Raw genomic sequence first — 13,438 nt, 5'->3', positions numbered from 1 at the left:
TTAGTATAGGAACACAACTAAGAAAAAGGAAGCAGAAGCAAGCCCCAACTCTACTAACGATAGCCAAGAAGCTTGATTGTACTCTGCTAGACAGTAGGGGCAGCCGAATGTTGACGCATCCCAGGATCAAGTGTGGGAGGTGTCTAAAAAAGGAGCATAACTCAGACCCCAACACTTGTGGTCCCATAGGAAGAAGAAGAAGTTATGCATTCGATAGAAAAGGAACCCACAACCAATCAAGGAGTTGTGATGTTTCTTATCAAGGAAGAATGAGTGACACCGATAGAATTGTTTGATAGTGTGTTGTTATGTTTGTACATAGGTATTAATATGTAACCCATCAATCGTCTTTATTGCTTGTAAAATCCTATTAATCAATAAAATCCTCTTTTTCCACATGCATATACGTTAGTACATTACTAGAAAATATTGTGTTTATCATGAATCAGTAGTACTAAGATAAGAATGTCGAAGGTCATTGGATATGGAAAACATGAGTTTATTCAAACTAAAAAAGGAGCCGTAAAACCACGTAGGCAAGGCCAGCATAGACTTCTGCTAGTTACGAGCATCAACAAGTGATGGGTCGAAACGATGTGGTGGAGAACCGGACCTTAACAAGAAAGTAAAAAAAGCGGTTCAACTTTTGGATTTAGATGTCATGGTCAGGAGAGTAGCAGCACGAGTAGGCGTAGATAGTTAGTTTTTTTTAATAACGTATGAATAAAAGACTTATGTTGGATTACCCATAGGATATGAGTTCTTGCTTCTTAAGGAAAGGTTAGTCTTTCCTCCTAAGAAACTAATAGGATTTAGGAAGTAATTGAATTCCTAGGTGTAGCTCAGATAGCCTAGAGAACCATTTAGGTTCGTACCTTTATGGATGAGGGACATATCCTCATCGCAGAGGATTAGGAGTTCAACATGTGACATATTTATCTATAAAGAGCTTCAAGTACTCAAGGGATACATCATACTTAGAAAACTTGGTTAAGCTCATAGTAAGAACTTAGCTGCTCTATGCTACAAGATGGAAACCATAAGTTGGATATAGTGTCTAAGTCCATAAGTTTATTTGGTATGTACTTGACCCGACCCGTCATGGTCCATTTGGGTTGCATGGAATTGCAATACTTGGATAGACAAAATGAGAGAAAGTACACTTGTGATTATTCATATATTATAAGTTCTAATATATTAATAATAGTATTATTTAATTAGTATTGATCAAGCATTAATCTAGTATTAATTTGGTGATCAAAGTGAGACTAATTAAATATATAGGGTTGATTATGACAATCATCAATTCTTTTATGGTGGATTAACGATCCATAGTTTATGGGTTTGTTTATAACCATATGGAGCTCCATGGATAGTCCATGGGAGTTACAAACCCATGGGTCATGAGAAATGAAGAGTCATGACAATTAGGGTTTACATTTGTAACTCCTAATTATGACACACTATAAAAGAAGCCCTATAGCATGCAAAATCGGTACTAAGGGTATTCATAAGAGGGCATAACCGATTTTTGAGGCTAAGTGACATTCTCTCAAGTTATTCCAAGTTTGTAGTGTTGTGTGAAACATTTGAGGCACAACATTTGGGGTGCTAGGCTCACAAAGTCTTGAAGGAGTCCAAGCAACAACATGGTATGTATTTCTACTAGTTTTTATGTTTTATGTAATCCCCATGCCATGCTAGTTAGGAAATAACCTTGAAAAAGAAATTTGCATGTACATAGAGAAAACATAGATCCAAGGTTATTAGGGTTGCATGTACACTTAGGAAGTGTTAGAATGCTCAAAACCCATCAGCGGTATCAGAGCCTAGGATTGTTTTCTGTATACTTGATGCAATTTGCAAGAAAAATCGTTTTTTTTTTGGAATCTTCCAGTTTACCACGAGGTGGTGACTGTTCAATGAGTTTTTTTTATTTTGCTTTTGGCCTGTTTTTGATTAGAATCATTACCATAAGGTGTTTTTGTTCTTAAAACTTGATTTTGATGTTATGGTAATGTTTATTCTCATCCAAATAAATGGTTATTACCAAAATTTCAAGTTTTATATGGTTTATTTATGATTCTTGAAATTGTTGATATGAATATTTGTTCTTATGAGTTTTAGAAGATCATAGGAATTGTTTGTAACTTGCATGGTTGATTAATTCATGATCTTAATGGAAATGATGGTGTCCATAACTTGTTCTCAATTTATGGATAACCAAAAGTGACTTCTTTAAATTATTATTAAATAACTAAAGAGGTTTCATAAAATGAAGAGTCTTCATTTTTATGAACCATTAAAACTCATAAGTTACAAATTGAAGAGACTTGGAATAGTTTCAAATCTTGCACTCAAGTTTTGGAATTTGTAAAGTCTTATACTTTAATTCCAAATTAAATCTTTTTTTAAAGTTAAAAAAAAATTCAAACTTTATGGACTTCAGTAAATTAATTAAAGTGTTTAATTAAAAGAGTTAATAATTCCATAAAGACATGATTTAAAATTAATTAAATTAACAGTATAGTTTAATTAATAGATTAAACCACCAAGTATTTTAAAAATTTAAAATACACCCTTATACTATTATTATAATTTTAATTATATAGATATGTATAAGAATAAGTCAATCTTACCATTAGTAGGCCTCATTCACGAAGCCGCTCTATAAGGGGGTTATAAGGTTACTGCCTATAAAATGGCGTTTAATGGGTGTCCACTCTCATCCACCGCTTCATTGATTGGTGGAGGGTCGTTAGCCGAAAAAGGTAGGATAGGACCTTAATCCTCATTAAAAGTATAATGAAATTATAAAGTAACTATACCTTAATAATTCCCAATCTTAGATACTTTAGGAAAATGTGAATTTGGTGCTAACCCATAAAATTACACTTTGTACCTTACCAAGTCGTTAGTGGAGCATGTGTGGTTAACCGACACACTAACAAGAACTAGTAAGTATGGGAAGGGGTAACTTGACCTTATTATAGATCGGTGGAGCTGTGTGGCTAACCGGAACATTGATTAGGTGATAAAGTTAAGGGTACCAAGTCAATTTGTATGGTTACTCACACCTTGTTTGTGATCCTCCGCATCCTAGTCACAAACTTGAGAGGGCACAATCGAGATTCAAACATGCCATTGAAAAGTTCAATGTATCTCAAAAGATTTAGGAGTTTCAAAACCAATAAAACCTAATAATAAAATATATCGTTCTTGTGGTAGAAATTGGTAAATCATCATTTACCTACCTTCAACTATTTTATAACTTGGATTACGAGATCCCTCTTCCAGTTATAAATAGGTTGTTGGATCCTAGCCTTAATATTTCATATTGAGTGTTATATTAAGGACTTTAAATCAACTAACTTGAATTTCTCCCATTATAGATGTCTAGTTTAGACAACTATGGTCTTCCCAAATCTTTAGGAACAAGCTTCCTAATGAAGATGATATCCCAAATGGCAACCAAAGTGAAAGATCAATCCATTTGTTGTGCATTAGTGGGACTGGAAATCATACTTCACTTCCTCCACCTCCTCCAATAAATCTCCCTATCCCACAAGTTTCAAGACCTGATAAGTTCTAAGTCACTCAATTCCTATTGGCAAACAAAGTCTATATGTGCTTAGGTCTTGTAGATTAAGTCCCATATTGACAAGCCGGGAGAGTCGGGTATCGAAGTCTCGATGTAGCTGGCTGTTGACTTGGTTCTTCAGTCACTCCGTGATGATAGATCACGACATGACCTTAATGATCTTACCTATTTGCTTGATGATGTTGTATCAGCAATGATTTGGAGCATTGGTAAAGCAAAATTTAATTGGAAGATCCACTTCCCAAACTTCCATGGACATTGACAATGGTAACATTGGAAGTCCAGAAAACCTTTCTTTTCCCAATTGAAATGGATTGGCCATAGTCAACTCGGTTGACCAAATGGTAAAGAGAAAGGATAAGTCTGTTTCCAAAGAGTCCATATGTTTCTGTTGCGAAAGGAAGGGCGTTGGTTGCGAAGCTGCCAAATTTACCTAAAAGTCCATAAGGATAGTAAAGCCAAACAGTTGACTCTACTTTAGGTAAAGTCCATTAACTAACTTTATTAAGTTTCTATTCTGAGATTCTTATTGCATGATGTGACTGGGTCACATATTGATGTTTTAAGAATCAAATAAGAGTGAAGAAACTTAAAGGAAGTATATGTTGATTCTGATCATGAAGATGGATTTCGATCGCATGGTTCGGTGATCAGAATTTTGAGTTGTTACTTAAGACTTATGATATATTGCTTAGGAATAGATAACAAGTTTTCCATATGTATTCTAAGGATAAGTTTTCCGCAAAGTTTTAAAATAAAAGAAAATGGTTTTGATTCTATTTATTTTAAGTATCCTTACAATGGCATTTGTGAAAAAGGTTGTTGCTTATATGTTTCCATTGATAAGCAATATGGGTAAATGGATTTGATTATTTCATTAGTGGTAGTGTCATAATTTACCAAATAAGGAAAGATTCTCATCACCCAAGTTTCAGTTGGATAGAAACTTGGAATCATGCAAGTTGTATTGTGTGATGAATGATAATTTTCATCTTTGGTAAATTAAGACTAATTCCGTGTTCACATTCACATGTGAGTCAAGTGAAGGACTAAAGGATCGGGTACATTAAGTTGTGCACTAGTCAGGTCCACCACGAAGGTAGATAAGATTATTCATTATGACTTACTAAAGTTTATTAATATGATTATGCTTACAAGTTTTAGTGTAATTCTGAAACATTGGAAAAGTTTCAATGTATGGCAAAATAAATAAGAAGAATCAAATAAGGCAGAAAGATAAAAGTTTCTCCAATCTGAAGAGATGGAAGAGTACTTGTGTATTTTGTTTTATGATTATCTTAGTGATTATGGAACCATATCACAATTGATCCTCTAAGGACACCTTAGTGTGTTTGTTGCATGAGGAGAGGAATCGTGAATTGTTGAAATGGTTAAATCAAAAGATAATTCATACTTCGTTCCAAAAACAAATCCTGGAGTTATACTCCAAGATTGTAACTTGAGTTACATAGTCTTTAGAAAGTTCATAACACTTGTCAAATGTAGAGTAAGATATTTCCTATTCTTGTACATTTGAGATTGGTAAGGTGTGATGTTTTGGATAAAACAAAGACCAGCTAAGACCAATGGTGAGAAGTGTTTAACTTTATTAGAATCCGCACTGGCTCTTGAATATTGATATTTTCAAGGAATGGTTCTTGACAAAGAGAAGTCTTCTATGTCAAGAGGACAGTGGGAGTCTAAACGATTCTGAGATAGTTTCACGAACTAATCAAGAGTTTTGTTAATCAGTAGCCCACGACTTGAGGTTTGTAACCTATCGTGTTGACATATTCTTATTTCTGTGTCTACTCCAGTTAAAAGTTGATTATGCTTGTGAGTTCTATGAGTTCTCAATTGTTTGCATAACAATCCGGAAGCAATGGTGGGCATTGTGCTACCAGGTGGCAATAAATTAAGATTGAACAAGTTCAGTCCATATGAGTTTGGATTTGTTACTAACCTTGTCTTGTGATTATGGTTATGACAAATTCACATGGATAGGAACACATACACCATAAAAATCTAAATGTCATAAGGAAACTCTTTCATTAAGTAGATTTTGAGTAGATAGCAATTGTGAGAATGACAAAAGGTCTAAACATTATGATTACATCATCCCTCTTCATAATTGTTTAGACACACAAGTGAGCAATCTAAGGAAAGGTGTATGGTTTTGATAAAGTCTTATTAAAGAAATTGCATATCAGAAATCTGAACATTGGTGGAAAAGTCAATAAAGTGTTGGTTTCTAAAAGTCCAGCTGATCTATGGATACATGTCAAAGCTAGTGGGAGCATAAGTGTTATGCTAGTAAGATAATAATCATTATGCTAGTGGGAGCATGATTATTATGTTAAGTGTTGCAAGTCAGCAATATTAATTATAGAAAACAAAAGTCTCAATTCGCCTTGAAAATGTTGTTTTGCTATAATTAAGGGAGAGGATTTTATACTTCACTCCAATTCTACAAGCTTAGATTGAGAATTTAATCTACTTTAGTCAAGAATATATATGAATGTTATGCTGGAATGGTTCAACATAAGGAAATTCTATATATGTTGCATTCTCAAAATTCGATTATAATTACGACATCCCTCTTCATAGTTCAAATTATGAAAACATGGCAAATAAAAATTTTTATAGCATAAATCATGTCCCATATGCTTTGGGTATAGGTTTGATTACATGTGCTATAATATTCATCCATTCTAAATTTTCCAAATGCCTAGGGAATTAAGATGGAAAACGAATAGAACTGGAAATGACTAAAATGATTAAGCAAAGTTGTCGAGGACAATCTAAGGTTTACCAAAGATTGGTTGCTCATGGACAATTAGAAGTATAGAGTAAGGACCATGTTGACATATTTTGAAAAGAGGCAACTCCGGTTCATAAGTGATGGTTAAAATGGCAATATGGAATTGTCTTCATAGGTGGAAGTTATTCTTTGAATCTGTGTAAGATTAAAGAGCTTAATGCTAAGAAGGATGTTCAAAGGAATGTACTTTGAATTTGAGACTTCATTTCCATGGAATTGTATTCCATTGGAATACTTTGTAATGTTTGTTGCCAAGTATTTGTGACTTCTGTGCATAGTCATTACAAGGGGATCATTGCATATATGTTTAGAATCTAACAGATTACAGTAAATGGCAAGAGTTTGGTATTCTTGCATTTACAACAAGGATTGAAATTGTGAAATGAGCATCATTGGAATATTTTCAATTGATCTATTTCACAAAAAGAGGACCATATGTAAACATATTATGCATACTTGGAGTATGGCATAATTGTTGTTTGGAAAATCATAGTGTACATGCTTGGAGCATGGGACAACTAATGTTTTAATTCAAGCATAAAGTTGATTAATCAAAACATAAATAATGAGTAATCAATATGGTGCTTATATAAAAGGTGTTTTTATTTACACTCAATGTGTTAGGGCCATATAAGATTAGTATTATTCTTGTGTTTCACATTGCATGTTTTCACTTCTAGAATAATTATGTTATGGTATATATCATATTATTCAAACCATCCACAGTCAGTCATATGTTGGAAGTATATATAAATCAAGACTATCATGAATTTGGCTTGTATGATTTGTCTAAAGTGCTTTAGACAATGCAATGGTTGCTACAACATTCATGAGTACTCATAAGGGCTGAGTATTGGATTCAACCCACACTCACTTGCATCACTTCATGGAATTTATCTCGAGAGATCGTGAGATGGTAATATCATATAAATCTTCATACCTAGAGATATGAGTTGTTGACTAAGATTTGGTTATTCATTGATTGTACGAAAACGCATTGGTAACTCGATGTTATAAAACGTGCCATTGTGAATAATTCAACAAGTAGTTAGTATAAGCATATCAGTCGAAGTTTATATGTTCCTTCTAGAAATAGAAGCGATATCTTGGCCCCTCGATGATTTGGTTTTGACCTATGTATCGGGCCCGGTCAAACCTAATTGATGTGTTCAATTTAGTTCTATGTCGAAACAAATCAGAGATCGAGAAACAAATGCTGGACTATAAGTAAGACCATGTTCCATGTGTTTGTCCGGCTGATATCATGAGAACATAGGATTATATGATCACTTATCTTAAATGGAGTATCATCATCATCTCAGTTCCGAGAGACTTTGAAAGAACTACGAGTGCTAGTCGGAGACTATAGGATATAGTGACTAAGTCCATAACTTTATTTGGTATGTACTTGACTCGACCCGACATGGTCCATTTGGGTTGCATGGCATTGCAATACTTGGATAGACAAAATGAGAGAAAGTACACTTGTGATTATTAATATATTATAAGTTCTAATATATTAATAATAGTATTATTTAATTAGTATTGATCAAGTGTTAATCTATTATTAATTTGGTGATCAAAGTGAGACTACTTAAACATATAGGGTTAATTATGACAATCATCAATTCTTTTATGTTGGATTAATGACCATGGTTTATGGGTTTGGTTATAAACATATGGAGCTCCATGGATAGTCCATGGGAGTTACAAACCCATGGGTCATGAGAAATGAAGAGTCATGACAATTAGGGTTTACATTTGTAACTCCTAATTATGACACGCTATAAAAGAAACCCTATAGCATGCAAAATCGGTACTAAGGGTATTCATAAGAGGGCATAACCGATTTTCGAGGCTAAGTGACATTCTCTCAAGTTATTCCAAGTTTGTAGTGTTGTGTGAAACATTTGAGGCACCACATTTGGGGTGCTAGGCTCACAAAGTCTTGAAGAAATCCAAGCAACAACAATGTATGTATTTCTACTAGTTTTTATATTTTATGTAATCCCCATGCAATGCTAGTTAGGAAATAAACTTGAAAAAGAAATTTGCATGTATATAGAGAAAACATAGATTCAAGGTTATTAGGGTTGCATGCACACTTAGGAAGTGTTAGAATGCTCAAAAGCCATCAAAGATTGAAGACAAAGAGAAAGTGATTTCATAGTATGAACGTTTCAAGTCATCATAACGTAGAGAGACACATAGAAGAGTATCATTTGGGATGGACCATGTCGATTAAGAGAGGTAGTGACACTTCTTAGGGTTGTAGATGTGTCTGTAGTATACATAATAAGGATTAATAGATTAAGTTGTTGATCTAGTTCAACCATGCAGTCTTGATGTCAACATAGTAGTTAAGTTTAACTATGAGTCCCTAGAGTAAAGTAGCAAGAGCTTAATTTACAGAGTGACTTAGTGTGAAAATTATACGAGTAGTAGAAGTTGTTGTGGATTCAATTGTAAAGATGTCTCATCAAATGTCAATAAAAGATAGACCTGCAACGAAAGCATCTAAGGATTTCCCTTGAGGTTCAAAACTTCAGTAAGACAATAGGACATTATCAAGGATCTGTTCAAGCTTTTAGGGTAGAAGGTTTTGGTTGGCGATAGAGAACACAAAAGAATTGTAAGCGAGTAGTATAAATTAATAGAACATGTTCATTAAGTTAAGAGGTACATTAGATAGATCATTGAGTGCAACTGATTATGCACCATTAGAAGCTATGTATTGGTTTAGTTATTCCTTTAGATAATGAATGCAAGAATTAATATAAAACTAGGAGAAAGGTTCAACATCCATAAGATAATTTAGGACGACAAATAGGCTAATGTTTCGACAACATAAATTAAGGACCTCTAATCAATTGTAGTCTTAAAAGTTTAAATATCAAGGATTTGTTATGATAAATAGACATAAAGGGAGGATGAAGAGTGATTTCCATTAAAGAAAGTAGGATAATGATCGTGAGTCTGTAAGACCACCAAAAGGTCGGTCATGACTAATCGCATGATGTCGGTAGCATCCCGACATCATGAATGAATTGCTCAAACAATAGGAGTACCTCTACATAGGTAACGTGGTTAAAGCCTATCGGGAGGGCTATTAGGCGAGCTACTGTTCATTATGATCTAGTAGATAACCAAGCCTTATTATACGTCTGTCGCCAATATTAGAGTATTGGTTCCAGTGTTTTCAAGCCAGTAAACATGTTATACTAATTGTGGTTAAAAATTCAGCATGTTAGAATACCTGCACTAGGCCAAAATAATGTTTGTAAACTAGATTACTATGTGTTTAAAGGATACGCCTTAAGCCTTTATGGAGGCATGTTCCGAAAAGTAAATCCTATTAGTATGTCCGTGATAAATTCCAAAGGTAATCACATTATATCAAATCGACTGTATCGACATTTCAAGTCTAAAAACGATCATCCATTGAAGAACATCAGATTTTAGAATTCAATAGAATTCAATAAACCAAATCGTCCGTAAATTGTCAAAATGAGTGCGCCAATATATATATATATATATATATATATATATATATATATATATATATATATATATATATATATACAGAGAGAGAGAGAGAGAGAGAGCACGTCGTCCCAATCCCGGAAATTTAAATTGTGTAAAATATGAATTCATATGAAGGAGATATGAATTTTATAAGATATATAAAAATCAACTACGTAATTAAAAATTATTAACGTTGAAAGGTACGGAAAGAAAGGTTGATTTTTGGGTAAAGTCACCAAAATGAAAATCTTAGTACTTAAAATAGAAATTTTGGTAAAAGGAACACTAAAATCGGAGTCCATACGAGAGATTTATAATTTTTGAAAAATCATTAAATCATGTAAAAATAATGGTTAGAAATAAATTCAACATTACCCGATAGAGCCTAAAGGAATATTGTAGTACTCGTTGAGAGTTACACGTAAAAAAAGGAACTTCAAAATTGGAGTGCATATGAACGAGTTATGGAATTTACAAAATTTTGTGTTTTGTGTCGTATGCGGTGTGCGTCAGGTGCATGACGCACACTTCTAGAAGGTAAAAACGCGGACCACAGAGAGCCTGACATGTGGCATAAAAATGGCTGGGGGATTCATCACCTTAAAATGCGTGACGTGCACCTTATTTACACATCGTGCACCCTAAAAATCACATATAAAAGGGAATCAAACCTCATTCTCTCCCCAGACCCTCCAATTTTCTCTCTCGAAATTCTGAGTTATAGTTCTGAAATATCCATAGTATTTAGGATAGTTTGGGGAAGCATTGAGGCCCCGAAAGCCCAAAAATTAGTAGCCATCAGGCTGGAGTTCTACCGGTGCAATTTTTGAACTTTTTCTAGGAAATATCTGTAAGTTAAGCAACACTCTTTTCTTTTCAGTGTAACTTATGTTTATAGTCATAAGTGGTTATGATGAACCTTTAAATAAGATTTATCAGTAATTCCAAGTCCATATAATGACTGATCTAACTACAGGAGAGGTGTCTAATATGGTCACACTGGCTTTGTTGTTGGATTTGAGATCGACTATATGCCAAAATGGCCTTGCTTCCCAACTATCGGGCCAGGCCGATCCTTATTTGATAGAGCTCTCAATATTCATTACGATTAGTCAAAGATCTAGTTTTCATTTCCAAATTGTCATAGATATTAATATGTTAAAGTATTATAGGTTATTACTCATTCAGACACTATCCTTTAGTTGAATTGTCAATAAAACTACTTAGATAGCTGTTAATCTTTCGAGTCATTGTCGATGTGAGTTGTCTCACCATATTATGTGCTCCAGTATATATCATCTTTATGTTAGGATATAGTTTCCCAGTAGTACTCTATTAGGGTAGTTCTTTTCGTTTCCAATAGTATTAGATAATTTCCAATTGCACTAAATATATTAGTTGATATAATTATGTGGGCATTTGAGGGCGGTCCAACATCGGGGTGAAGGACAATAGACTCAGGCGGACTAGCATTATGCTAAAGGCCAAATTTTCGGACCAACTATATGTTGTAGAATCCGATAACTCTTTGATAACTTTAATAGTTTCTTCATATAGTTAATATATTGTTAAGAAAGGGTTTTCATGACTTTGAAGTATATATGTGTTGTAAGTGACAGATGTTGGATTAAGGTGTCTAAGCTCATAAGTATATTGATATATTATTTTCATTAAAAACAAATTTCTTTCTGGGTTGTCCTCCTAACCAGTAATAACTAGAAAATGATACTAGGAGAGAGAGAGAGAGAGAGAGAGAGAGAGAGAAACAAATAAATGATTTGTTGAGACATTATGTGATTAACGTATTAATTGGAAATATATAATTGATCTATTGATATATTATGTGATTATTAAATTAATATGAAATCAATAAGTATTAATTAATTATTAAACAAAATTCGTCTAGAATTAATTTGGTATTAACTGGAATTAATTAAGTACACAAAGGGTAAATTTTTATTATTCAATAGTTGAACAAAAGAAGAAATTCTAGAGCCATCCGTGGTATGGACGAAATTGGAGGATTTCCTAAGGTTTCTGGAAGCTTCCTGATTGCAGATAAGGAAAGGATTTGGACAAGGTTTAAACCTATTATTTAATCAATTCATACTTTGCTTTATCTGAAGTTTACATAAACCACAAATAGGACCCTTTGGCTCATTATTTTCGTAGACAACCTTTCTGTGAGGCTTATGAATGAAAATCCATCCTCCCTCCTCTATATCCTCTTCATTTTAGAGTTTCTAGGGCTTAGGTATAAGCTATTAGAGGCATCATATGTAACACCCATTTTCCAGAATAGAACGGTTGAGGTCTTAGGGGATTGAAGGTTAGGTTTTAGGAAAACCTTGTTTCCCATGATGTGGCGATGATAGTGCCTCGACGTGGCTGTTCCTGATGAATACATGCATTTATTAAGGCCCCCTTGATGTGGAAGGAGGTTATCCACGATGTGGTAAGGACTAGGTTGTAAAACCCTAATTCTTCGGGTATTAAGCCCTATTTAAGGGAAGTGAAGTCTAAGGTTTGCACACCCTTAGCATCCAATATTGAGTTTTTCAAGTTTTGTATTGATTTTTGGTGAGATGAAGAAGAAGAATAAGGCATCATTTCTGAAAAGATCTAGCAAGCAAGCCCCTCCTCCACTTCTTAGCTCATCTTCTGGACAACTGTGAATCTTTAAGTTCCAATCTTTATGTTTCATACTTTTATATCAAGGTCTCTTCACATCGTTCTTTAAGTTTGGTATAGTTTGAATGGTTAGACTCCATAAATTTTGCAAATTTATGGAGACTTGGGGCCCGATTGTGGACATATGTTCTAGATTTCAAGTTTAATTGAGCTTAACACTGTGTTTGGAGTTTTGGGTCTCATTTTCTCCATTTTTGACCTAGTTTGAGCTCAAGGCATGAATTGGGCATAGACACCTAAAAATCAATGACTTTAATGATATTTCGTGTGTAATAAGGCCTTTTGGAGAGTACGGATGATTTCCTTAAAGGATTAAGAGCTTAATGCATTAAGCTATCCAGGAGTAGTTCCGATGATGTGGCGATATGCTCACCTCATCGTAGCGAATGAGGTTATTATGACTGTGTTGTTTTGAGTCTTCCACGACGTGGCAGACGCTTGGCCATCACGTGGTCGATTCTTGGCCACGATGTGGTGGCATGTTGAGTTGACTTTTCAGTTGTTGATTTTGACTGTTGACTTTTTACCAAGTTTGACTTTAGGTAAATTTGAGGGTTTTGGGATATAATTTAAGGATTGCTCCTAGAGTTTTGTATAATATTTGAAAAAAAGTTGAACACACAAAGAAATTCTAGAACCATTCATGGTATGGATGGTTTTGGAGGGATTTCTATGGTTTCTAGAAGCCTCTTAGTTGCAAATAAAGATAGGATTTGGATTAGAATTAAATGTATTATTTAATTAATTCAAATATGGCTTTGTCTGCAAGTTACCTAAACTACAAATAGGACCCCTTGGCT

Source organism: Lactuca sativa, chromosome 3 (genome assembly GCF_002870075.4).
Source record: "Lactuca sativa cultivar Salinas chromosome 3, Lsat_Salinas_v11, whole genome shotgun sequence".
In the NCBI taxonomy this organism is placed as follows: domain Eukaryota; kingdom Viridiplantae; phylum Streptophyta; class Magnoliopsida; order Asterales; family Asteraceae; genus Lactuca; species Lactuca sativa.
This window is presented reverse-complemented; position numbering follows the sequence as displayed.